The sequence below is a fragment of the Centrocercus urophasianus genome, unplaced genomic scaffold (assembly GCF_019232065.1).
Source record: "Centrocercus urophasianus isolate 14NV4802_14NV808 unplaced genomic scaffold, USGS_Curo_1.0 seq_13, whole genome shotgun sequence".
Taxonomy (NCBI): domain Eukaryota; kingdom Metazoa; phylum Chordata; class Aves; order Galliformes; family Phasianidae; genus Centrocercus; species Centrocercus urophasianus.
In genome coordinates, this window is record NW_024884475.1 from 13,623,922 (window position 1) to 13,649,661 (window position 25,740).

A 25,740-nucleotide genomic window follows, 5' to 3' on the forward strand; every position below is an offset into this window, starting at 1 on the left:
AGAGAGCAATGAGGTCTCCCCTGAGCCTCCTCTTCTCCAGGCTGAACATTCCCAGCTCCTTCAGCCTCTCCTCATATGGCCTGTGTTCCAGACCCCTCACCAGCTTTGTTGCCCTCCTTTGAACACGTTCCAGGGCCTCAATGCCTTTCTTGCAGTGAGGGGCCCGAAACTGGACACAGTACTCGAGGTGCGGCCTCACCAGTGCTGAGTACAGGCTTTGTCCAGATCTCCTTTCTGGGCCAGCACAAAGCATGGCTCAGATCTGAGCTTTGCTTCTCTGCTTCTTTTTTTCTTAGGTCTGAACCATCATTGAAAAGAAAATATTATTTTTTTTTTATTTCTGAACTTTAATGAGAGAGGTAAACAGGTTGGGAACAACTCAGTTAAAGGGTTCCAACTGGAAGCCCAGAAATACATCTTTATTGACAGAGCAGAACCCCAAAAACAGAGGACAATGTTGGCGTACCAAGACAGCTTGGCTGCTGTCTCATTGCTGGAATAGAGAAACCTGTATCAGCTGTTTCTTTGGGTTTACTACTTAACACAGTTAGCTGCTAGGCTTCCTGTGCTGTAAAGTCTCCTCTGGCTCAGGCAGCCTGGTCTAGTGGTTGGTGACTCTGCCCACATTAGGGGGGTTGAAACTAGATTATCATTGAAGTCCTTCTCAACCCAGGCCATTCTGTGATTCAAAATGACACGTTTAAGGCAGGAGCAATGCTGTGGGCAGAGGTGTTGAAGGCAACACTAGCCTCACATATCATTTATTTCATATGAAATTTTACTAATCTTTATTTTGTCTAGAAAAAAGATGCCTAGCTTTTTCCATGGTGCAGTGAAGTCGTAGTTTTGGTCCTCTCCAGTGTACAGAAGTTATGCCACTAGAATGTAATTCTCTGCTTGTTGTAAGGCAGATCAGCCCCATCCATCTTCATCAATGTATTGGAGCAACCAGTTCATTATTACCTTCAGACTTCAGAAAAGTTCTTTCAGAAACTGTTTGGAATAGAAACCAACTGCTAATAACTGCTAATAAAGGCTGGATGTTGTGTTGTGTTGAGGGACATGGTTTAGTGGGAGCTACTGGGAATAGGTGAACGGTTGGACTGGATGATCTTTTAGGTCTTTTCCAACCTTGGTGATTCTATGATTCTATGATTCTAACTGCTCTCAGCTTGCACACTGGGTGAGGGAATATCCTTTAAAGATTGTATTAAAGTGTACCCAAAACCAAGGACATATCAAGAGCTGGCAGAAGGCAGGTTGGCTGCAGGAGTTTCCACCCAGAACTTATTAAGCTGTTGACACACCAGTTCAAAAGCCGTAATGATAAAGAAGGAGTTTTTAAATGTTGGTAAGAACAGAAAATACGTTTTATCATCTCCAGCCTGGGGTTCCACAAGCTGGCAGTGCAGTCGAATACAGATGTTAAGGGGAAAACTAACAGGAGGCTAAATGGCCTTGGCAGTAATAACAACGTTACAATGTGACAACTACAATGTTGGTGGTGTTCTAAAAAGTGCCAGCAGAGGGCAATACTAGGCAGAAAAAGAGCTAGCCTGGTCTGGCACGGGGTGCTTCCCGCCTCACCTCCAGGGGCACCCAGAACCCCGTCAGCCCACAGCTGAGCCCGGACGGGCAGGTCTCCGGGCTGCAGGCCTGACGGGGTAGGGGCAAGCGGATTCTTCATTCTCGTGCACACAATGCCACTTTTATGCCACAACCCGCCCCTCCCCTGACAGCTCCATGCCGTTCTCTCGGGCCCTGTCGCTGTCACACACAGCAGAGCTCAGCGCCGCACCTCCGCTCCCTGTTGGGAGCTGCAGCCGCCATGACGCCTCCCCTCGGCTCCTCCGCTCTGGGCTGCATGAACCAAGGGACTTCAGACACTGCTCGTGTGTCCTCTAGACCCTTCCCCATCTCTGTAGGTCTCCTTTGGACACTCTCTAACAGCTTTACGTCCTTATATTGCGATGCCCAAACCTGCATCCGGTGCTCAAGGTAAGGCCACGTTTGGAACATCCCAGAACTTTGAATTGCATTGAAAAGCCAGGGTCTTATTCTTGAAATATTCACTGCATCTTCCTGTTGCTGCCCAGGCATCTCTTTTACTGCCAGCCACAGCAGGAATTGTGGAAGGCCCGCATGCCTCCAGCAGGAAGGGCCCCAGGGATACCCTCGAGTTTCATATTTTCAGAGATTTAACCCACAGATGCTCTCTGAGAGATTCTTGGGAGAAGTGACTTTGAAGGCTCTTTAAAAGAGATTTGGAAAGCAGAGAGAAATACGTGCTTAAAAATAGCAAAGATACCCCATGAAAGTGGGTCAATTTTCCAGCTCTTCCATCCTCACACTAAGGACAGGCTTTTAGATGAAGAGACAGTGTCTAAAGAGCTACAATTAGAGCCATGACCATTGTCTACGTTCTGGGGCCATTTAGGAATCAATTTTGTCTCTCAAAGATGAGCTTCATATATGTGAGCCCACTCAGGTACTTCTACCCCAGTAGAGGAACCCTTAATGAGCCCTCTTATATGCTGCAAAGAGGCATAAAGAAACATTAGTGCAATTATTATTTCTTAGCAATTCCTAATGATGTAACTTCTGACGTGCAGCACGATTACTCTTGGGCTGTTTGGCTGCAGTCACTCGGGAAGCTTCAAGAAACTCTGAAAAACAGCACTACAGAAATGAGCGGTCTCTCTGGTATATGCGAGGATAAATATTCACAGAGCAATTAGTTACTGTGGAGTTGTACTGTCCAAGAAATATAAGGGGTGGAGAACAGGGAAATTCTGGAACCAGAAGAGAAGGATACTTAGAAAATTTTAAAATAGAAGCCCTATAGAAAGCAGGTCACATGGGACAGAAAGAAAAAAAAAAAAATTACACATTTTTCATCATTAAGTGAAATAACTGTAATTAAAAACAGATTCCAGAGTGCTGGTCTGTTTATTCACTGTAGATGAAGTGAATAAGCAATTGATTAGGAAACACACAATGCAAAAAAACTGGACATAAAATAATCATACATACGGCTGTATTTTTCCTTTTAAGAGTTCCACATCCACACACACATCTTCTCATCTAAGACTGTACTTTCCCATCACTGCTGCAGTCAGCTAGCTGAATACCTCAGCACTGGCCAGGATTGCAATGGAGATGGTCTTTGCAGCTTTCCAGAGTTTGTTACCACTCCAACTACTGCTTTCTGCTTTTCCAAATTCTTTGCTGTTGTTCCTGTTACGTTGTACCTTCATTTCCAAGCAGTGAAGCCTGAGCAGGACTGCTGGGAAGCCTGCATGGAAACCTGCCTCCTACCCCAGTTCCACTGTTCCTTCCACATCCCAACACAAAAGCCCAAGGGAGCCCTAGGCCTACCTGGAGACACAAAAGCCCCAGGATTGATGGAAATCCTTCTTGGGCCCCTGAAGCCTGGGGAAAGCTGTATGTTTGCTGTATTTTGCAATTTTTTGTTTGCCTGGAGTCCATTACAGCAGTTTGGTCTGCACTGTGCCTCTCTTGTCCTTATCCCTATTTGAGACCTTGGACTGAGTCCACCTGTGGACAGCAGGCATGCTCCAAGCTTTGTTATGGGAGCAGTGGACTAGGAAGGAGCAGAGTTTTCAAGCCCTTTCTCTTGTGGTGCAACGTCCTGGCCAGAGCCAGGCTGGGCAGCCTCTATCTCTCCTGCAGAAAGGGATGCTAAGACTCATGACACTGTGGAAGCAGTACTTTTCTGCTTGAGGCACTCCACTGAAAACCTGCAGTTAATATTGGAGCTTTCAGCTGTTCCTGTTCACTTGAAGGACCATAAGCTGGGGTGTCTGTGCCACTCCCGTGCCTTGCAGTAAGAGAGAAGCTCGTGCATTTGGCTGTTCCTCCAGGCATGTGTCACTTTACTTCCCTAATTTCAACTTCTGTCCTTTTTGATGCATGTATGAACAAGTGAAAGAAAGGCCTTTCTACTAATGAAAATATATGCTCCAACTTTTTAAGATAAGTTACTTGTGTTGATCAGTGCTGTTACGCTACCTCTGTAGTTTTAAGTAGTCAGGCTAATTGTGACAGCAGTGATTTGTTTGTTTTGTTTCAGATGTTTCATTTCAGAAAGTTGTCGGCTATATTTTGTTACCATTAATGTCAGGGAACTTGTACAGGTCAGGAAATGTGTATAGCCAACAGCCTACTCACTTGGAAAAGCATCCATAAAGTTTTATGAACAGAAATTTAACGGCATGGATCTTTCCAGACTTTCCAAAGAGACTGAACTGAATTGATTGTTTTTGATGGTGAGCCCTTGTAGTTAGGTATTCTGCTGCTAATGCACATCACATCCTGTTCCACTGCTGTATAACGGTGCCATCTGTAATCAATCGTGCTTTATCCACCCTTAGCTCTGGGGGGTGGTATCAATTAACAATTAAAAGAATCCTCTTTCCATTTAAAAGAAGAAATGGCACCCTCTGATAGCAGCTCAGCAGCTGGAAAGTCAGCCTATCATACAGATGGAGAAGGAACAGCAGAAATGAATATACATGCGTATATTCATATATAGCCTTTGGTTTTCTTGAGCAGTTGCCATTTTATCTTGGAGTAACCCTTGAATCATTTGCAGGAGGATGTCAGATAATGCTCTCTTCAAACCCAAGCAAGCTGTATTTGCAGTCAGGGAGAACCACAGGGTGCCTAATGTGCAAGGCTGATATTTACTGCATTACGAAAATAGCTCTAAAGACTGTCTGGCTGTCTCATTGCATGAACACAGAGCTGTACTCTGCTGCTGCCCTTTCTGCCCAAGAAACACACTGATCAAGGGCCACATGGGGCGGGTTGGAAGGGACACTTTCTGAATTGTGTAGAACAACTGCCCTTTTTCAGGGAAGAGGACATTTTCAGCTACTCTGTTCACAGAAAACACTCTCATCAGATGAAGCAAATCTGTATTTTTTGTGTTTTTGCCCTCCTGGTTATGCACTGCGTGAATTCAGAATGATTCCTATCCTTGTCTGAGGTAAACAGTCTTTTCTTACCCAATTCTCTTTGACTGTAGGGAATAATGGATAGAATATAACTGTAAGATTTGAGACCAGGTAACTGGACTATGAGCCATTCACATGCCATAATTTCTGGCAAATATTCAGCACGAATTGTCATGCACACACAGTTCAAAATTCACTTCTATGTTTGAATTTCTTTCGCAGTGATTTTTTTTACCTATCCTCAAGCTCGGTATTACTTGAAACTCTTTCACAAACAACAGTTTTGAGAGGTTTGTGATGTTTCTCTGCACTTCCTTACTCTGAAGAGCCTACTCCTCGTAAAACATGATTAGTACAGATGCAGCTCTCCACATCCAAGTGGTAATGTTCTACAAATAACATTTGCCCAGGCAAGTTTTATATGCAGGGTTAGCATATAAACCTGAGGCTGAGGAAGTTCAAGTCCAGACCTCCTGCTGTTTGGAAGGTTGGTTGGCCACCAGCCTATGTGCTCCTCTGCCAACAGGACAGCCCCTATACCTCTGTTAAAGCTTTGTCATTCTGCAGAGAAGCTGTGATTTGTTCTACATCATTTTTTCCCCTCTTCACATTCCTGGACAAAAGTGAGGATGGAATTGTCAAAAGAAATAGTTTGAATTAGACATGGCTCACCAAGGAAATTATAAAGTTTGGTCTTAGCCATGTTAAATGAGAAAAGTTGCCAATGTAGTCAGAAGTGAACTAGATTAACTAATAGAGCTTATATCACTGTGGGAAATAGAAATGTTGACTGCTTTCTACCAGAGATTTCGTAAGATTCTTTTCTTCCCAAAAAGATTTTTCAAAAACTGTAATATAGTCATAATTTGTCATCAGCCATAAAGTTCAGGCACCTTAGGCACTTTTTCAGATTCTACATAATCTTCAATGTCTAATATACTATGGGAAATACAATGAAATATACCCTGCTCCTAATTGATTCCTTTTGCATCACATTTTTCACACAGGCTTGGCTGTTGGCCTTTCTTTGCTAAGTGGGGGTTTCAACAAGTGGAGAGGATGGATGGCCAAACCAATCAGCTACAGAATATGCAAAAGGTCAAAGCACTCAGCTAGCACATTGCAGGCTGCTTCAGATAAATGAAGCATAATAAATCGAATAACTTTCTCTTTGAACAAACAAAATAAGGAAACTTGAAAGCAGTTCAAGCTGATGTTTTCTTTATGACTTGAAGTGCTACATGTATAGTCCTCTGGAGCGTGGAATAGGATAAAAGTCTTTTCCTATCCTGCCTGGTTGAAAGAGAAGATAGGAAAAATAAGTAGTTTGCATATGTGAGGTTGAACAGATTTGTGTCATATAAATTAAGACTGGTGTGTGCATGCAGTGCAAAGTTGTTGTCCTTTGTGTATGTCTGTAGCATTCTTCCTCATGGGGGTTTTGAATGAGGAGCTTGTAGAAACAACCTCACTAATGTACCCTTTCGTCCTGGGCAATAAAAAGAATAAAGCCAAAGGTTGCCGAGTTCTTCAGTACAGCTGTCTTCACTGTCTTTGCTCATGATCTCCAATACCAGTGGGCCAACATTTCTGTAGAAATGTCAAGGCCCAGGGTTTAATGTGTTGGAGGAACAGCAGTGGGGCTGGTACTTCACCCATATTTGTAGGGTACTGACAATGGTATCATGAGCGGATCATGAGAGGATGACAGTGGAGGCACCAGTGCTACATGGCCAGCAGAGCTGGCTTTCCTGCAGGTACAGACTGCTTGTTTGTATTAGAGAGAGCTGTTAATGGTGCTCAGAGGAACTGTTTTGTTTCCCAGTACTCCCAAACCACTGTGTGGCTAATTTTAAATGAATCTGTTACTTTCAGGCTTATCTTTCATTGCTTCTGGGCTTGCACTTGGCAGAAGAAAAATAAATATAAGCTATTCTTAATATACTGTCTTGAATACCAAGCATGTTTTCATTCCATCTAGCTAATATGAGTAGAAGATAAACTGGTGGCCTGTTTCCTCTTTCTCTTCCAAAATAAAGGAGAGTGATAAGCTGAGTCCTCTTGGAGAGGAAGCTAAGATGCCTCTGGAGGGTACAACTGTATATCCAGCTATGAAGCAAAGACAGTAACCTTGTTCTGAAAGGGATGTGAACTGACAGATATGGACTTTATTTCCCTTTCCACCATAGACAACTGTGCCAAGTGATACGAATGTGACATTTTCTGAGTAGCATAAATGTCTAGAGTTTGGAGTACTACTGGTCTGCAGTACAACATACTGGAATGACACAAGACAAAAAGTTTTAATAACTGAAACCAGACAGTTCTGTAGTACAAAAGTGTTATTTCTGCTGTTTGTTTAGTTCTGCATTTGGAACGATGGTCACTCTCTCTGCTCTGAGAAAACATTACTGGAGGAAAAAAAATGAGATAGATGGACAAGTTAGATAAAGCATTGCTTTTTGCTGATGTTAGTTTACACCACACTACGCATTTCAGAAGCCCTTTCCTATTTGTCAGTCTCATTGAATTCCCAGCAATGGCTTAAGTACCAGTTCCCAGCAATGGCATCAGTACATTTCTGCAGTTCTGTGCTCTGGTCCTTAAGACTCCTGATGGAGAAGTTTGCCAGTGAAGAAAAAGAGAAGGGAAAAACAGCAGGAGAAAAGCCTTCTTCATCTTGTGGAGAAGTATGTAGGTGAAGTGGGAGTCCAACTGAACTTGTAATTACTGATAAATAGTAGAGGAGATGGAGCTGCAATGCTCTACCCTAGTAAGACTCCATGCCTTACCACTGGGTTGATCTGATTCACTGGAAGGTGAGAAAAGCAATGTGCTGCACCACTTGCAACAAATAGCACTCCATTTCAGAGCAGTACCTATAGCACTGCTGTTCCAAGCTGCACCAAGCAGATAAGATTTAAATCCTGCTTGTTAGCTTTACATTGGAGACTTATGATTGAATGGAGGTGCAGAGCTGAGCTGATTTCAATTTGGTAATCTCACTGGATAAATGAGCATTAGACTGAGTTTTCTAGCAAATTTAGGCTTAGAATAAATTATACTCATTTGAAAAATCTCAAGCTCTGTTGGAGTTGCAGTTTGCATTTCATACAGATACAAAAATAGATATGTGGAGTGAATTCATTGGTATCTAGATGCTTCTCTGAAGTGTGTGGCCCTGGCAGCTCCCAGACCTGTGCTGTTCCTCATGGTCATATCCCACCCTGCAGCCATTCACTTGTTGGACTTCTCCAGGTGGAAGCACCAGCTGGGGGTTATGAAAGCAGCACCCCTTAAAAACAAAGCAAAACCTTTTGTGTGTTTTGGCATAATATTTTCTTGTAACGTTTGATTTTCATGTAGGGCACTGGACAGTGGCATATTTCTGATTACCTGAATGAAGTTCATCTTCATTCATCTCACTCCAGATAAGGAGAGAATAAGGCTTCTGGCTGTTAGCAGCTTTGTGACTTCCTAGAATGCACTGTGCTATATAAACCTTCTCCTTCTCTCAGTACCAAGACGAGTCCTGAGCAGTTACATTAGCACTGTGACAACTGAATTGGATATTATCTGGATGTAAATGCATTCATCCGTAACACAGGAAAATCCTAAATCCCAGCATCAAAGGATACTTCATTTTTTAATGCCTCCAAGTTGTATTCCTTCCCGCCAGCAAATCTACTGCCTAGAGGTTCACTGCAAGAGGAAGGTTTTGTTTGATTCCTGGCTCAGATGCATGTGTTGGAAATGTGCTTGATACTTATTAGAACCTGCTGAATCTTAAAATGCTTTGGTCAGAGAAAGAATTAAAATAAGCTAGCTGCTTTTCTCCTGAGAGGATAAAAAATGACAATTTGTCAAGGATCTGATGACTATGTTCCTTGGAGCACATTTTCTCTCATGCATTTATTACATGAATTTCTATTTTTTTTGTATTCAAGACACAGCAAACTGTTATGCAATAGATGTTTGCCTGTATGTGACCATATGAAAACTTGTATTCAAGAGCAAGACAAGAAGACAAATCCAGATAAATCCCATATAAATTCCTGCCAGTCTTCTCTAAGCCACTAATAAACATTTTTGTGTTGTTTTTTTCTATGTGACAGGGGTGATATCCACTGCTGTCCCAAGAAATGAATAGGAGTAAGATGCAGCAACTCATGTTTTCCTGGACTGGTGCAGAAAGAAGCAAGCATGGGAATGAGGGCTGTGTTCTCTGAATGATCTTTAAAAATTCAAGGTAATTACTATAAGCAAACCAATACAAGTTTAAAGCATTGCCTGCTCCTAAAAGGATATAAATAATTCCTGCTCACAAAATGAAAATTAAGACACTGAAACCATTGAGCTTCTACAATACATTAAAGCGATATGATAAGGATAGTATTAGTGTTTCACTACACTTTCATCTGCAACTAAATTCACCAGCAGATCATTAATTTGTACTCCTTTGAAAGAGAATCGGCTTTCCTGAAATCCTTACTCTCATCATTGGCAGCAATATTGTGTCTGTATTGATTGAACAGACAGGATCCTTTTTTAATTCTTAGTAAAAAATACGAAATATTTAATACATAGGTTGCTACAAAGCTAATGCCTCCTATTTATTTCCACAAAATCTACAACAGATATACAGATCACAAAGCACTATTTGATAGAGAAAATTCTCAACTGCAAAACACTCTTTTTCAACATAGTCACCACCGTTAGCTCTGATTTTTGCCTGAGATGAACAAGAGCCTGCGTGCTGCACTTGTAAAAATTTGTGCTAGTGGAGGTGGTCTGTTGCAATTGTCACTGCTGCTGAAAGGTACCACCCACTGCCTCACTGTGCTCACATCCACTGTTCAGCCTCCATAAACATTCAGTAAGCATCGATGAATGTCAAGGGGGGCAATTTTTTTCCACCTGGAGGAATTCAATGACATACCTTTGCTTCCAGGAGGAGCCATTTTGTCAGAGTGCCCCTCTGTGGCCACCTGTTGCATGGCAACAAAATGTAATGGAATATTGGTGGGAAGGTTCAACCTTTATTGCTACCACCACCATCTGCCTCTGGTGTCATAGGCCACCATAATAAAATAGGAGGCATTACTTCTGTAGCAGCCCTTGTATTTCAGTGTCATGCGAATTAAATGTTTGAATGAACAAGATAATCTATATTACTTCACAGGTTGCATTTTGAGTTTATCTGGTTCTGTCATATGAGATTGATTTCCTCTTTCAGGTGCATCAAACACTTTAAAATTTCAGTCTAATTCAGTCTAATGAGCCCATCCTAGCTTATGTTAGTTTTGCAAGAAAATATGGCTGGCAAAGCAAAAGTCACTTAATAATGACAACAGTAATCCTTATGTCGTGTTAGCATGAACAGATCTGTTGCACAGATTTCCAGAAGTGCTCAGTATTGTGGGTGGTTTTCAGGATCCTCATTTCAAGACAGTACTCAGCATAAGTGTCTGCAGAAGTTTGTTTTCGTACTAACATGGAATTTGGGTGCTCGGAGACTGAAATGTCCAAAATCATAATGTATTATAGTTTAGGCCTAGATATTGATGCCTTTTTCTTTGCTTTTATTTTACCTGTATTTTAAGATTCTGTAGAGAACTCATATTATCAAAATGGGAACTTCATTCATAAACATGCATCATGTGGGTCAGCTGTGGATAGTTGAAATAAATTCCTCACAACAAGGAGGAATTATTCACCTTCCACATGAGCTCAAACAGTTCTTCCGCTTGAATTACATTTAATGTGCTCCACTGTCTTAATGTGAGCAAAGCAGAACAGTCATCTCCAGTGTGGGGATGCCTTTGAAAGTCATGCCTCTGTTATTTAAATCTTGACGGTGTCTCAGAAGATAGAATAGCTGCCATGACTTTCTTTGAAAGTCTCTAAAATCTCAACGGACACATTTAGGACCTCAGTTCCTCTGCTGTGAGAGGAGCATCTCGTATTGCAGCAGCAGCAGAGGAAGCCCAGGAGAAAGCCCTTGGACCTGTCCCCAGAGCCTCAGAGCGAGGACTACTGCCTCAGAAAATATGGGGAGCCTCCTGTCGGATTTGGGGAACAGGCTCCTTTGGCAGCTCTGGTGCATTTGAGGCTGTGGCTTCTTCCTTCACTTTGAGGCAGATGGTGCTCCTCCCAAATCCCACGCTGCGAGGATGACATGCCAGAAAGAGTATGATTTTTTTCCTCTTCTGTGTCTTTACTGAGGAGACAACTTAGCTGATAATGCTTTCCAAAGATGATATAACGTTACCTCAGGGAGGCTATGCCCCACATCCTGCTAGGAATCTGACCCACCTCTTCAGTCCAGAGCACACGCTTGGTTGTTGCTCAGCAGTATGCATTGAGCTCCTTCCAGCAGGAGTTTTATAGCGAGCAGACAGTTGCTTTAAATTAGAAAACTTGGCAAGTGTCCGAGGAAAGGAGTGGGAACTTATTTAGCTGAGACAGGCAGTTACAAAGCTCAATACAAGAGCATCAAGCTTCAAATAAGTTTTCGTGAAGTACATTGTCTGTCACTGAGGCATTCAAATTGGCTTTAACGGATTTGGAAATACCAACAATTACCTGTTGGCTTCAATTTACAGCTCCTTCGGCACGACCCGAAAGAAGGGTGTTGCTTTTCCTGGAAAAAATAGGTGTCATCTACTCGAATGTGAAGGTAAGTTGCAACAGATTCTGTTTTCCTATTCTGACTTCCTTTCAAAGAAGAGGTTATAACTTTCAGAAAAAATGCAGGCTTTTGCTGGGATACACAATTCCATTAAAATCCATTGCAGTAGTTCTTCTGTTAAATTTCTTTATGTAACTTGTAAGAAAGAAAGACTTTGACATGTATGCATGCAACCTTCCTGTCAGAAATTACCAGACAGATTTTTTAAAAATCCAGGACACAATTTTCTGGTAAAAAAAATTCTTTATAAATGTCTACCTTTCAGAAGGCTTAGGGTGATGTAATTGTTTAAGATCTTTTGAAATATTTATTTCTATTTAGCTTTAATCTTACATTCCATCAACCCGAAATAGAGATTATAGGCTTTTTCCCTCGTGAATGGTTCCAGCATCATTCCAAGTATTCACTTGAACCTTTGTTGCTATGGTTTCATAGAAATTTGTTTTGCAAAAAAAAATCTGTAAATACCGAATAAATCATTTCGCTTCAGGGTTGTGCTTTTGCAAAGTTAATCTCACAATTTTAATTTAGTAAGCTCTCACACACAAAAAAAATATCCATTTGTTATTCTGGTGGGACATTTATTCTGTTGCAGTTTTCCTTCCCAAGGTCATTTAACTTTTTGTTTCCACTGCTACTGGCAGTATGTTTTGTGGCTATGTGCTACAGACAGTGGAGAGAGTGGGTGTTGTTAAATAAAGTGTAAGTGATTGAACACAACCGTGGTCTGAGTAGGTGAGAGTGTAAGTGGATAAGCAGTTTCTTGCTCTCTCTTCTCCCCTGGGTCTCTGGTTACCATTATTTAGATGAAGCTGAGGCAACGCTTGCTTGCATGCCAGCTGCCCAAAACATGATACTCACAATGGTGACTAGTTTTTCTAACCCACTCACTTTCAAGGAAATGATGAAGATTTTCAGGCTGCTGAGGTTTTAGGAAAATAAGGGTGTGAGCACAGCATTGCACAGTCCATAGAGCTGTGCAAGCTATGGTAATTTGCTATTACCAGCTCTTCTGGTGAATGGAGAAACAGCAACATGCTTCAGAAATCACACAAACTTAGTGCACAGTGAGTTAAAGAGAAAAACCCCCTTTTTCTGCAATCCCCTGCTCTCTGTTCTCCCTGACTTAGATAGTTTCATCTGTGCTACTGGAGTGGAGTTTCCCTTTCAGAGTAGGTAGAAATGCAGGGCTGCCCCACTGAACTCCCATGCAGTCCAGCCTGCGCTGTGTCCCCATGGACAAATGCTCCAGCTAAGGAATCTATTTAAGAGTAGAGAAACATGGAGTGGGAAGAGCAGGGGAAATGGTGTGGAAAAGCAAAATTGGATGCAGAGGAGCTGATGTGCCTGGCCCACTGGAAAAAAAGGAAATTCTGAGAGTCTATTTTCTTCTGAGAACCCCTGAGTTAAATTCTGCTCCAAGAGGGAACCCCAGCATCACCATTCTTTATGAACTGTGGAAAAACAGGACTGGAGGTACATCCAACAAAGATCAGATGGGCAAAGAATATATGGCTCAGGGCAAAGGAAGTTCATCCCCCTTCCTCCATGGCTGCCTATTCCTTATCCTGGAATTCATATTCTTCCTTAGCCTGGTATTCATATTATTTCATTTCCACTCTCATCTCCACATCTCACTGTTATGCTTATACACGGCTGCAAGGTGAGAAGGTGGACAAAAATCCACATAGGAGCAGTGTCCTGAGGGCTGGATTGAGTGTCCCGTTCAGTGTGATGGAATTGACATACCCTTAGTTCTCTCTAGTGTGTCCACTCACAGGTATGTCACATGTGCTGGAAAGCCTAACGTTCAAGGTACTTTCACCAGTGCTACAGCAACATTACACATACTGTCATTGCATATGAAATAAAATGCATGTTCCAAAAGAGACACACTGCAGATGATAAAATGCAGAAAACTTAACCTCAGATCTCACTTTCTGATTCCTGCAGGTTACTTATCACAGATACAAGAAAGGTCAAACCCCACTTTTAACTGCTGATGTGGATTTTTTTTTTAGTTGAAAGGATAACAAAGCAGTTAATGTGAATTCCTTGGCAGAAAACACTACACACTCAGCAAGCTTGTCTTTTGTGTTCAAACAGGAAAAATAAAGGCTGTATTTGAGATAATTACTGGGCCTACTTACATTTTAATGATGGGCATCAGGCTGCAACTGTCAGCAAAATGTTTTCATCTCTGCTCATAGACTCTCTAAATTAAGAGGTGCAGATCTGTAAAGTATTTTCTTTCTCTTTGGAGCTGAAGAGGAAATCCAGATTAGTCTGATTTCACAACGCTAAAGTAAATTGTTCAGGTTCTTCATATAGTAGGGTTTAATTTTTATTTTGGAAAAGCACCGTGGATCTGGTTTTGGGTGTCTAGTCCTGATACTGGATGTAAATTGGAAAGCTCATAGAATGAAGGCATTATTATGAAGGACCTGACTCAGTACTTCAGAGATGTTTTACAGTTTCACTAAATGTTGAGCGAGAAGGGATAGAATCATAAGATTAAATAGTCTGTGCAGGTCTGGCAGGTGTAGGCCTTGGGAAGGGCAGAACTGTTAAGTATAAAACCAGATCTTACTACAAATAATAATGGGATTGGATTTAAAAGGAAAGATTAGGCTGTACATAATGGGAAGATGCTTCTGGCAATGAGAGGTGTGTGGTTATAAAACAATCTGAGAGAGAGGGGAAAAGTCTCAGTGCCTGGGATGTTTCACTTTGGGCAAACCTGGAAGAAGTCTGTGGGGAGAAATCTTTCCAAGGCTGATAGATGTGAGAGTCCATATGTTGTGCTGGCTTAAATTTATTGGCTTGTGATCAGTCTATCTAGTGGATTTGTCCATCTGTACAGCATCTCTCAGCCCCAAGCATAGTGCAGCCTACAGAAGTGGAGGCCAAGTCTCCAACAAGATTTAATTGAGATACTTGGCTGTGTTTGGACACCATCAGGCCACCCATCCTACTTTCAGCTTTATAATCTCCCCTCCCCCTTTGGAAAGACCCCAAACTCAAAATCAGACACCCTGCTATAAACAGGAACATCTGGCAAGAGTCTGAGGTTAAAGCTGGGGAAGGAAGGAAACAGTTCCATAGCGAGAAGCTTTTTAGTATATATTTTAATGCACTCTGTTTTATTTCTCTGAGTTTTTTTATATTCTTTCAATAATGTGTTTTTTTTCAGCAAAAATGATAGTGGAGAGGGTAATAATAAGGAAACAGGACCTGAAACGCAGTTTAAAAAATGAGCAGTAAGAACAGGGAGTGATACTGCTATGAAAACAAAAAGGGCTCATAGGGCAGAGCTAAAGAGGTGTGTGTCGAGCCTGTTCACCCCACCTCTTTCCTGTTGTCCAGTGGGCCTCATCGCTGGCACCAGGACAACGCGGGGGACCTGATCTGGGAGCTGCTGGGTGGGACCTCCCATTTCTTTACATTCTGGGGGGAAAAAAGCAGAACTTTTTCCGTGTTGGTCCAGGAAAACTCTCCATTTTCTTGGAGGGAGAAGCTCCCTCCTGATGGAACACGTGCCTTCTGTTCTTTCTTGCTGTTAGGACTGAAGACCAAAAGTCTTTTCCCTTTTCAGCAGTCCATAAAAACTTGATGTTACGCCAGTCTTGTTAGCCCTGCACTGATGTTCCTGCACAGCTCTGGTCTGTTATGCTTTCGTGTACCCAGGGAATAATTCCACACCCTGACACATCCAGGCTGTTGATTCATGTCCTTTTTCACATGTAATTTCTTTTCACTGTCACTGAACAGTAGAAACATCTCTCTTAGGACTTAACAGAGAAACACCTAAGTCACTTTCTGCATCCATTGCTCATTCCAGACACTACATTTATGCTTTGTTACAGAGCAATTGACTCCTTTGAGACTTTCCTAGGTCCAGTTATGCGTGGAAATGCTCTGCAGGTTATCTGCCAGAGCCTGAACTTTTTTGGCTCTAAACCACAAGAACAGCCTTTGATCACAGCCCAACTTGAGAAACTCTCTCAGTTCCACACGTATTTATTTGTCTCCAATTCCTCTACCCTTTTCCTCCCATATATTACCTGTATTCTCTTTTTTGTAGTCCTGCAATTTTCCTGATGCCTCCACATACTCACCCAGGGATTTCCCCTTTACCACATTCTTGATAGAGCCTTTTGGCTCCTTGATAGAGATCCTTTTGGCATCCACTCTTTCCCGAAGCCATGGTGGTAACTAGGAAACCCTGTAACCCCTGTTCAAATAATGTGGGAAGGCAGTGTTGCTCTCAAGCTTCCAGTTGGCCGATTTCCCAATGGCTGGGAGGAAGACCGAGGCTGCTTTGGCCTCTCTGAGTTGCTATTGTTGTTATTCAGTGCAGGAGTTCCTGCTAGAAAGTGGCCAACATGTTTTGAGCACCAGCTTTGAGGTGGGGCAGCAAGAAGTTGTTCCAAAGAGAGGTAATGATTTTTGGATGGGAATTGGATGGTCTATGCTCCTGCAAAGCAATTCCCTTAAAGCTTGGAGTGCAGGTCTACTCCTAGACGAAGAAAATTTTCACTTTTATACTCAGCCATAATGGAAAAGAAAGGAAATAAATAAATAGAATACTCTATTCAACTTTATTTCAATATTACTTGAATATATATCAGAATGCTCCCTGTAGACATGCAAAGACCAAATTCCCCCGAGTGCATTGCAGCATTTAAAAGTGCATCATGGACATTCAGACAGGAAAACAGTTAAAGCACAACAAAAAGTGGTTCTAGCTGGCTGTGAAACATGACATCACACCTGCCTCTCCCCTCCTTCTACCCTTCGCCCTCTGAGAATAGGTTCTCTCAAGGGTCTCTGTTTCCCACTTGAGTGGCTGAATGATGCTTCCAATGTTGTAAAAGAGCATTGTACCAGGCAGTGAGGCTTTGGCTTCTCTAGAAGAGTATCAGCTACATTTCATCGTCTTTTAAATTTTATAGTGGGGTTACACTGCTTTATATGGGGTTTTGGAGGCTGCATTTTTTGAGAAAAAAGACCTCAAGTGGCCTTCAGTATCTCAAGGAGAATGGAGTTTCCTCTGTATTACAGAATAGAGCAGCTCCCCGCACACAGCTCAACTGTGATTTTCTAGCCTTCTTTAAGCAGAACTGTGATTGAAAATTCCTGTGCCTGGCATTTCTCAGATGGAAATGAATTTACATTCATCACAACTCAGTGATGCCTTCTAAATCTCCAGGAGGTGCCCATCTCATCATACCTGTACTGTACAGCCAACATGCAGTGACTCTGCTAGGGGTTTCTTGCACTGACACAAAGAGACTTAATGGGTTATTTGGAAACTTTGGATAAATGCACATTATCCTCAAAACTATTTGGAAAAGACAGCCAGGCAGAGAAGTAGGGCATCTTAGGAACAGGAGCTGTCTGTTGGAAACCTCCAGGCATCATAGTTTCTCCCTTTCTCCAGGCATGCTCTGTCATTGCAGTCTAGGGCTGTGGATTGAGAGTTTTGATTGTCAAAAATTGGAGCAAAAACCTGATGAGTGTGTGTAAAACATCTGGTTCTGCTGCCCTAGTAAAACTCTGCAGTGAGATCCAGGCGTCTTCAAGGGGGCCACATAAGGGGATGAAAGGGTTGGGTTCGTCATGGGTGCAGCTCCGTGGATGCCTAGGTTATATTTGGGTTGCTGCATCTGGCAGGATTTTGCCCAAGTTTTCCACTTCGGCTGATAGTGGCACACACCAAGGAGGGCTGTTCTCATACCTCCTGCATGAGGTGAAGCCTGTGCAAGTGCTTTAACATAGTGCACCTCCTGGCTATTTTCAGCCTGTCTCAGAGATCTGGAAGTTCTATCATCCCTCAGGAGATATGCCAGAGCTGTAAAACATCTTAGTCCTCTAAACTGGCACCTTTTCCCTCATTGCAGGAGATGGTGGGACAGTGCTCTCTGCATGTGATCAGTGCCATCACTGCTTATTCTTGAATGACCTCTGTGATTATTCTGGAACAAGGTCTGGATTCCTTGCAATTAAGACTAGATGATCCCATAGCAGAAACAGTTTTGCTTGCAGGGAAGAATTGCCAAGATACCCTTAAAAGGCAGGATCTGTCTAGCACACGCTGCTGGAAACCTTCACTGCTGCTACAGCCTGCCTCAGACACCAGCCAGGCACAGACCTGCAGCAGCCATGGGCCTCCTCTACCCAGAGAAAGGCCTAATGTTCCTAGCCTTCACAGCTGGACATGGGCAGGACCATGCCTGGTCTCTGAGACCCAATCCCCTCCAGCATCCCAGCAGCTAGCCCTGCAAATTTGCTGTACGTGCTTTCCTTCCTTATGTCAACGGAAGCAGATGTTTCTAATTTATTACTAAAAACAAACAATCCTAAAAATATGCAGCAGTGGGGGGAGAGTTGACAGGGGGCTTCCACTTAAAGCTCATTTATAAATTGGATAATTAATGTTAATTTGTCCATGAATGAAGTAAATGTGTGTCAGATATTGTTACCAGCGCTTCCTCCTTGTCAGTTTTGCAAACCCTTGGTACTGCTAAACGTCCAAGGTCTTTGAAACCTGAGGTAATGAAACACCTTCCTGTTCTGCTGGCCAAAAGTGCCTGGCACTGCTTCCTTTAATCACTAACTATAATATTTATCTGTTCAGACCGTAGGAACGTTATTTTTTGTATAACAGGCACTTCAGCCCTCTGTCTCGTAAGTGTCAAAATCAGACCTGAGTGCACAGCCCTTCTTGCTCCTGAAGATGTTATTTCATCCTCAGCTCTCTGAGAGCAGCAAAGCACAGTGCCCAGGGAAACCCAGAACATTACTGGTATCACCTGTAAAAAGAAGCAAGGCCAGCAGGTTGAGGAGGGGATTCTTCCCCCTCAGCTTTTCTTTCAAGAGACCTCACTGGAGTGCAGCATTCCGCTCAGGTTGGAACCAGATGATCTTTAAAGTCCCTTCCAGCCCAAAATATTCCATGATTCTCTGATACCGTAGCAGTGTTGCAGATCTCAGCTAACCTCAGAGAGCCTGAGCATTGCACTTATACTGAACCTTTCAGCCTACAAACAATGTATGTACTGTACTTATGCTGACACCTACTTCTCACCATCATTCTCTACTGCGTGAAGTTTGTTTTATTATTCATTACAAAAGGCTCTTTTCCAAGTAGCTTGGCACCCAGCCATACCATGTCTATCATGCACAGGCAGCATTGAAATAAAAGCATTTCAGTAACGTTAAAAAGACCTTAAAAAGACACAAGAGCAAGACTAGCTCAATTTTGCAGAAATGCTTTATTAGGGAGCTGCTACCAGAGTCCTCTTCACCTTGGGTGTCTGCAAAAATTGCGGCACTGAACAAAGCTCTTTTTTGTAAGAAATGGATGACCATACTTACTTACTTCTTCAGTCACAGAATCATAGAATCACAGAATGGCTTGGGTTGCAAGCAACCTTGAAACTCATCCAGTTCCAACTTGCTGACATGGGCAGGGTTGCCACCCACCAGATCAGGCTGCCCAGGGCCCCATTCAAACTGGCCTTGAACACCACCAGCGATGGAGCATCCACAGTTTCTTTGGGCAATCTGTGCCAGTGCCCAGAGTAAAGAGTTTCTTCCAAGCATCTAACCTAAATCTCCTGTCTTTTACTTTGAAAATCTTTCCCCTTATGCCGTCACTATCAGACCATGTAAAAAATCATTCTCCCCCCATGTGTAAGTTCTCTTTAAGAACTGGAAGGCTGCAATCCTTGGAGCCTTCTCTTCTCCAGAACGAACAAGTTCAGCTCCTTCAGCCTTTCTTCATAGCTGAGGTGCTCCAGCCCTCTGATCATTTTCATGGCCTTCTCTTGACCCAATCCAGTAGCTCCGTGCTTTTCCTGTGCTGGGGGCCCCAGGCCTGGATGCAGTACTCCAGCTGGGGCCTCACAAGGGCAGGATAGAGGGGGGAATCACATCCATCACCCTCGTGGCTACCCCTCTTTAGATGAAGCCAAGAATAGAGGAGGCCTTCTGGGCTGCCACCTTACAGTGGAATGGTAGTAAGGCTTGGAGTGATGCTGCAAACAACTCTTCTCAGCAATGTCCTCTGTGGTGAGCAGTGTTTCCTTGATGTTCCTAACCACTTGGTCGCTGATGAAGTAGCAGTACCTTAAAATCTCTCAGGTGGAGATAAGCCTCACAACGAAAGAATTAGACTGTTCTTGCTTCTAAGCATCTACAGTCTTCATCCATACCTCTAAAAAGCAAAGCAGTTTATTGCAGAATCCTTTCTGACCTTCGAATGGAGGATTGCACAGCTCCTGACAGGCAGATTCAGGACATTTGTGTATGATTGAGATGTGCTTCTGATGGATTTGAATGGTATGTGTTTACATTCTTAAATTATATACTCAATGAAGCATTCAAAAACAAATGTTCAGCCCCTATGAGGTCTGATAAAAGCCCTAAAGATGAGCTTTGACGTATTTATAAATAGATATATGTATATATATATGTATGCTTCTGCACATTTTTGAGCCAGAACTTCAGCTGGTATCAATTAATGATGCAGCCTTTGCAGTCCATACAGCTGTACCAATTTATGTCAGCTCAAGATCTGTCCATTCAGATTTCAGGACTGAGAAGTTGTATGGACTAAATAGGGTATACTATGGGTCTAAAAAAGAAATAACAGAATTTTTTTTTTTTTTGAACATGTAATGCAAAGCCTCAAGAGGAGTTTGCAACTCTTGAGTTCTTGACTATTAATCACTAGTTCAGATACTAGCTGAGACCACATGAATGAGTGGCATTAGCATCTCACCTTAATTGAGCTATAGCTACAGTCCTGACTTTGATGGCTCGGCAAGTCTGAGCAGGTATGTTGCACAAGTTTGAAGACAGGGGATTGATAGTATGGAGGATCCACATACAGGTTGCAAAGAACCTTAGCTGGATAGCTCCAGGAAGCTGAAAAAGTCTAGCATAGATCAGTGACCTACACTGTATTTTATTTTTGCCCAGATACAACAGTTATTGTTGCCTAGCTACGTGTAATATATTAGAGGAAACCATGCACAAATAGTCCTATTCACCAAAAGCGAGATGTGAGATTGAAGTGAGAGTGCCATGCATATAAAGCAATTATTTAAATGCTTTCATTCTAGTCTTTGTATTTCAAGACTATCTTGTCTCTCAGTTTGTTACAAGCCCTCCTTACGTATGAACAGAATTTCAAAATAGAAATTGATCCCAGATGTCTTAAGTATGTTTTTGCAGGCCTGCAATTTAAACAAGTTACAGCAGTATTCACCTTCATATAGTTTTTGATCATTATAGTATGAATTCTCACTGACAGCAGTGGAGATTGTGAGGACCTTTCCTGGTTTTCAACACCAGGTTTTACTTGTTCGGATTCCATTCCAGATTGTCAGACGTGCTGTGTGTTAAGGAAAACTACTCATCTGATGATGTGTAGTACAGCTGCGTACCACATGTACAGCAGCAGCATTAGCACTTTTTAATTTTCCCTCTTTCAGCTCCAGCCCTGGAATCCATTACATAGCTGGCATCTTACTAGTGCTGTGTTACTTTGACCCTTGCCTCAGAAAATGCTCCTTTAATAGCAGGCTGACTTACAGCCTTCCTCTAGCCTCTAAATTTAAGAGAGGAGTGTCCAGCAGGTAGAAAGCTGCTGGATGTCTTAGAGATGAATACTCAGTTTCTTTCCTTGCACAGTCTGTGATGTGTGGCAAATAAGGTCATCCTTGTTCCCTAGATCCATATTTGTAAAATAAGATACTTTTTTTTCTCTCTTTTTTTTTTTTTTTGGCTTCCATGATGGATAAGTATAATAAAATGATCAGATACTGCAGTAACCAAGAGTTTGCAATTAAGGTGTGCAAAATGCCTCTGAATAATAATAATCATTGAATCATTGATCTCAAGGGTAGTGATCATGGCCCACTTGAAACAGCCTGCCTCCATCACAGATCAACTACATCATGAACACACTAACTCATTCAGTGTAGCTTTGTGTCTTCACTAAAAATGATTCTAGAAACTGTGTAAATGCTCTTAGGTAGGAATGTACCTCCAAGGAGTCAATGCAACCCTGAATCAATGACATAGTACTTCTCCAGATGAACTGCCTACGTGTATTGAAAATTTACTGCATTGGGAAATAAGCTCTCTAGTTCATGTTTACCTGCCGTGTTATCTGACATGGCCACAGATTCGATGGTTCAGCCCTTCTAGCCCAGCTTTTACAGGCAATACTGAAAATGAGCCTAGAGGTTCCTATTGACTAGAGATGTTGTATCTCTCACTATGTAGCCAAATGTGGACTTCTTAAAAACAATTGATGTGACACTGGAAATAATCACAGAATGGTTGAAGTTGGAAGGGATCTCTGGACATAATCTGGTCCATTCCCTCCCAGCTGAAGCAGGGACATACAGTGCCAGATCCAGACGGCTTCTGACATCCCCAAGGAGGAGACTCCTCAGTGTCTCTGGGCAAGCTGTGTCAGTGCTTCATCACTAGCACAGCACAGAAGTCCACTTTTGCTTTTCAGAAGGAACCCCCTGTGTTCCAGTTTGTGCCCACTGCATCTTCTCCTGGAGCTTGGCTTCATCTTCTTTGCATCCTCCCTTCAGGTATTTCCATACATTGATGAGATGCCCACTGAGCCTCATCTTCTTCAGGTTGGACAGCCCCAGCTCTCTTGGTCTTTCTTCACAAAGCAGAGCAGTGCTCTCAGCTTGCAGGTGGCACAATCCACTCTGTCTTCTAAAGAGTGTTCAAAAAATGAATGAGAAACATAAGTCTAATTTTTATATGTCTCAACACTTATTCTAAGAAAAAAAAGAAAAAAAAAGAAGGAAAAAAAAAAGATTTTAAGCTGTCTGATGTAGCAGAGCGTGATACAGGCTTCACCTGACAAGTCTTAGACACTTCTGTATGCATTACAGCTTCTGACCAAACTTCCACTTTCATATTTCACATGGCAACTGCAACTATAGCTGTGACCCTTAGTTTGTGAACTGTTATCATAACTCCTATATAAATCCATGTCTGTGAATATATATTCAATATGCAGTAAAGTCAAGAATATTTTCAGTGGCAAAGGCCGCTGCTGTTTCCTTTTGTGAGATATGATTACAAGTGGCCACAAGTAAATCATGATGCCCTGACATTCCCATGGCTTCGATGGCTAAGTTAGGGCTGAAACAGGCTGAGGTGCAATGCCACAGCCCATACATGTGATGCTGCAAGTGCACTGCCCCTTAGCTTGACACATCCTTTGTGTAATGCCAAATCCTAGGGTCAGAAGCAGAACCATACCTGGAAACAATTATCTTACACTCAAATTAGTGTTGTATACTGAAAATATCATTATGAACACAAGATTTTGTTCTCAAAAGTTAGGTGTATGTTCTGTTTGCCTCAAAGGCATCACAAAGAACCAGGTAATAGATCGCAAGCAGGTTTTGGAGTTTAGTCTTTTGTGATTATGGTCAGCAAGCTGGATGAGATCCCAATGCAATGAATAGTCCTGTGTGCCAAGTATTGTCCCTACAGACCAGGTCACGAGACCTCTGTATCATCAAGCAAGTTAAAAGAAAAAAAATCTCAGCTATTTACTAAAAATAGAAAAGCTGACCTGTGAGAAAAGGGAGAAAATGTTTCTTTGCTGACAGGCTAGTGGGAAGGGGTCTGCAATAATCATAGAATCACAGAAACGTAGAATCATAGAATCATAGAATCACCAAGGTTGGAAAAGACCTAAAAGATCACCCAGTCCAACCGTTCACCTATTCCCAATAGCTCCCACTAAACCATGTCCCTCAACACAACATCCAGTCTTTCCCTGAACACCCCCAGGCTCAGTGACTCCACCACCTCCCTGGGCAGTCCATTCCAGTGCCTGACCACCCTTTCTGAAAAGTAATACTTCCTAATGTCCAGCCTGAATCTCCCCTGCCGTAGCATGAAGCCATTCCCTCTGGTCCTAATGATTTACAATAGCTTGTCAATCAGGGGCCTGTAGTGACATGGGTTAACACACTTGACAGTGAAATCAGTGGTCTGTGTGAGCTCCAAGCAGACACTGCATGTTCCCAGTAGCACACCATGTCCAACCTGAGATTAGCATACGTTCTCTGATAGTAATTCATATTCTGAAAGCACAAGTGGAGAGGGTGAAGGGAAAACAGTCAGAGCTGTTGAAAAGAATTCGAATGAGTTTACTGTAGACTTAGGGTTTAGGCTTTTGACAAAGAAAGTGTATATAAATGGAAACTAAACTGAAAGTGAGTGAGGTTCCCTTCGGTCAACACAGTGTATCCCTGCTACTAGTCAGCTACAGCTGGGAGAGACTATTTATTTATCAGTAAACAACTTTGAAGGTTTCCATGTTTCAGTGGCACAGTAATCCTGACAGAAAGAAAAACAAAACAAAACAATGAAGTTGAACTGAAGTCTGAGGTTCAAAAAAAAAAAAAACAACTTGAAAAAACAAATGGCAAATGTGCAGGGGATCATTCAAGTGCATTGGCACGCAGAAGGAATAACACAATGGACAAAAGATCATTTGGCTATTTTTCATTAAAGATACTTTTCTTAAGCTAGGAATCCTAATTAAAAGTTTTGAGGTTTTTTTTTTTTTTTTAAATCCTTATATTTTATGAAGCTAGAAATTTTGCATTTACCTTAAGGTTTGATTTCAGACTGTTTCCTTTTTTCACTCATTTCCAACTGAATACAAATGAGGATGGAGGTTTTATTCCTTTCTTATCTTTTTGCTATTCCTTTTATTCTGCCTAAAATACTGGGTTTTTTTCATCCTCTCCATAGAACCTCTGTTCTCATTGTCTGGGATTTGAATGACTATTTAAAAAATAATATTTTTATTCTTGCAAATATAATTTTACAATGGAGCTGGGAACTGCTTCAATGCTGAAACTTTTCATCTGCCTGTTTTAAGCTACATCATTAACATCTCATATTTGTCCAAGTATTCATTCTACAAAAAATTTGTTCCCAAAGTTAAACTTGTTACATTTTGAAGGTCAGTAATTTTAAGCAGACCAAAGGAAAGTGAGGGGGAAAAAAATGTAGTAAACAAATATTTCAAAGGGTGAAAAAAAAGTTTGAAAAAAAACTTCTTCATTTTGCTTGCCAGTAATTCAGTGCATTTATGATGTCATAAATGCTCAGTTTTATTTTGGGTTACATTTTCTGGCTGAGATACAGAGATTCTCAGAAAACTGACATTTGAAATAGAAAGTCAGCAGTAACCTCATTTGGAATGTAATGAACCTAAGTAGAGGGGACAGAACTGAAAGCTCTGCCACTCGGGAGTTGCGAAATGCAATAGAAAAGCCTGTCATCTTGGTTTTATTCTTAAAATATGTGAACAAAATAAACGCTGGAAACATGAATTGTGTTTTCATTTTGCTGTGCCTCTGTCAGACGCGTTGTTCACATGCCCTACCAATATATAACATGACATGCCACGGTGTCTGCACTCAGATCATTCACTCTTATGTTACTGCTCAAGTATGCATTCAGAAAAAAGCCAACAGATAGAGTAGATTTATTCTAGTTGTTGAGGTCAAGGGCTCCTTTTTTTTTTTTTTTTTTTTTTTTGGATTCAGCTGAGAGGGAACTCTTTCCTCAGTAACAACAGATAGACTTTTTGTTTGCAGTCCACTCTCCGTGTGCAGCACTGATAAAGAAAACTATCATGGAGTATTTTCAAAGGAAAAATCAGGACATTATCTATCAATAAGAAGTACCAGTGTAGTCTCCAGTGCCAAAGCTAGGGGACTTTCTGCAAAGCACAGTATCTGCATCACTGTGATTCAGAGACTGCGGCAGCTGGAAGTTCTTGCAAGTCATGTAAGTAAAGGGCTCTGCTTTGCTGGAGCAAACTTCATACAGTCTCTTGTCTCATAAAAACTCTTCGATAATCTAAACTTGTGATGAGTGTCCTAATGCTGGCAGTGTTGTTTTATCTTGCTGTGTTCTCCTGAATAATGCATGTGTGCAGGCACAATAAACAACTAACTTACCTTTCTAGACATGTTTTGCTCTGAGCAG

The 25,740-nt window shown here is 41.9% G+C and overlaps 1 protein-coding gene across 3 annotated transcripts in view; it reads left to right on the forward strand.

Annotated features, from left to right (window-relative positions):
- Positions 1 to 1,620: 1,620 nt before the first annotated feature.
- C1QTNF7 (C1q and TNF related 7) overlaps positions 1,621 to 25,740 on the forward strand; it is a 55,797-nt gene continuing 31,677 nt past the window's right edge. For 2 of the 3 annotated variants that reach the window (XM_042812089.1, XM_042812091.1), the window contains exons 1-3: positions 1,621 to 1,998; positions 9,095 to 9,228; positions 11,585 to 11,658. The gene's annotated coding sequence lies outside the window, so the exon portion shown is untranslated. Of the gene's footprint in view, positions 1,999 to 9,094; positions 9,229 to 11,584; positions 11,659 to 25,315; positions 25,540 to 25,740 lie in introns of those variants that run through there. The other variant, XM_042812090.1, reaches the window with a different exon arrangement.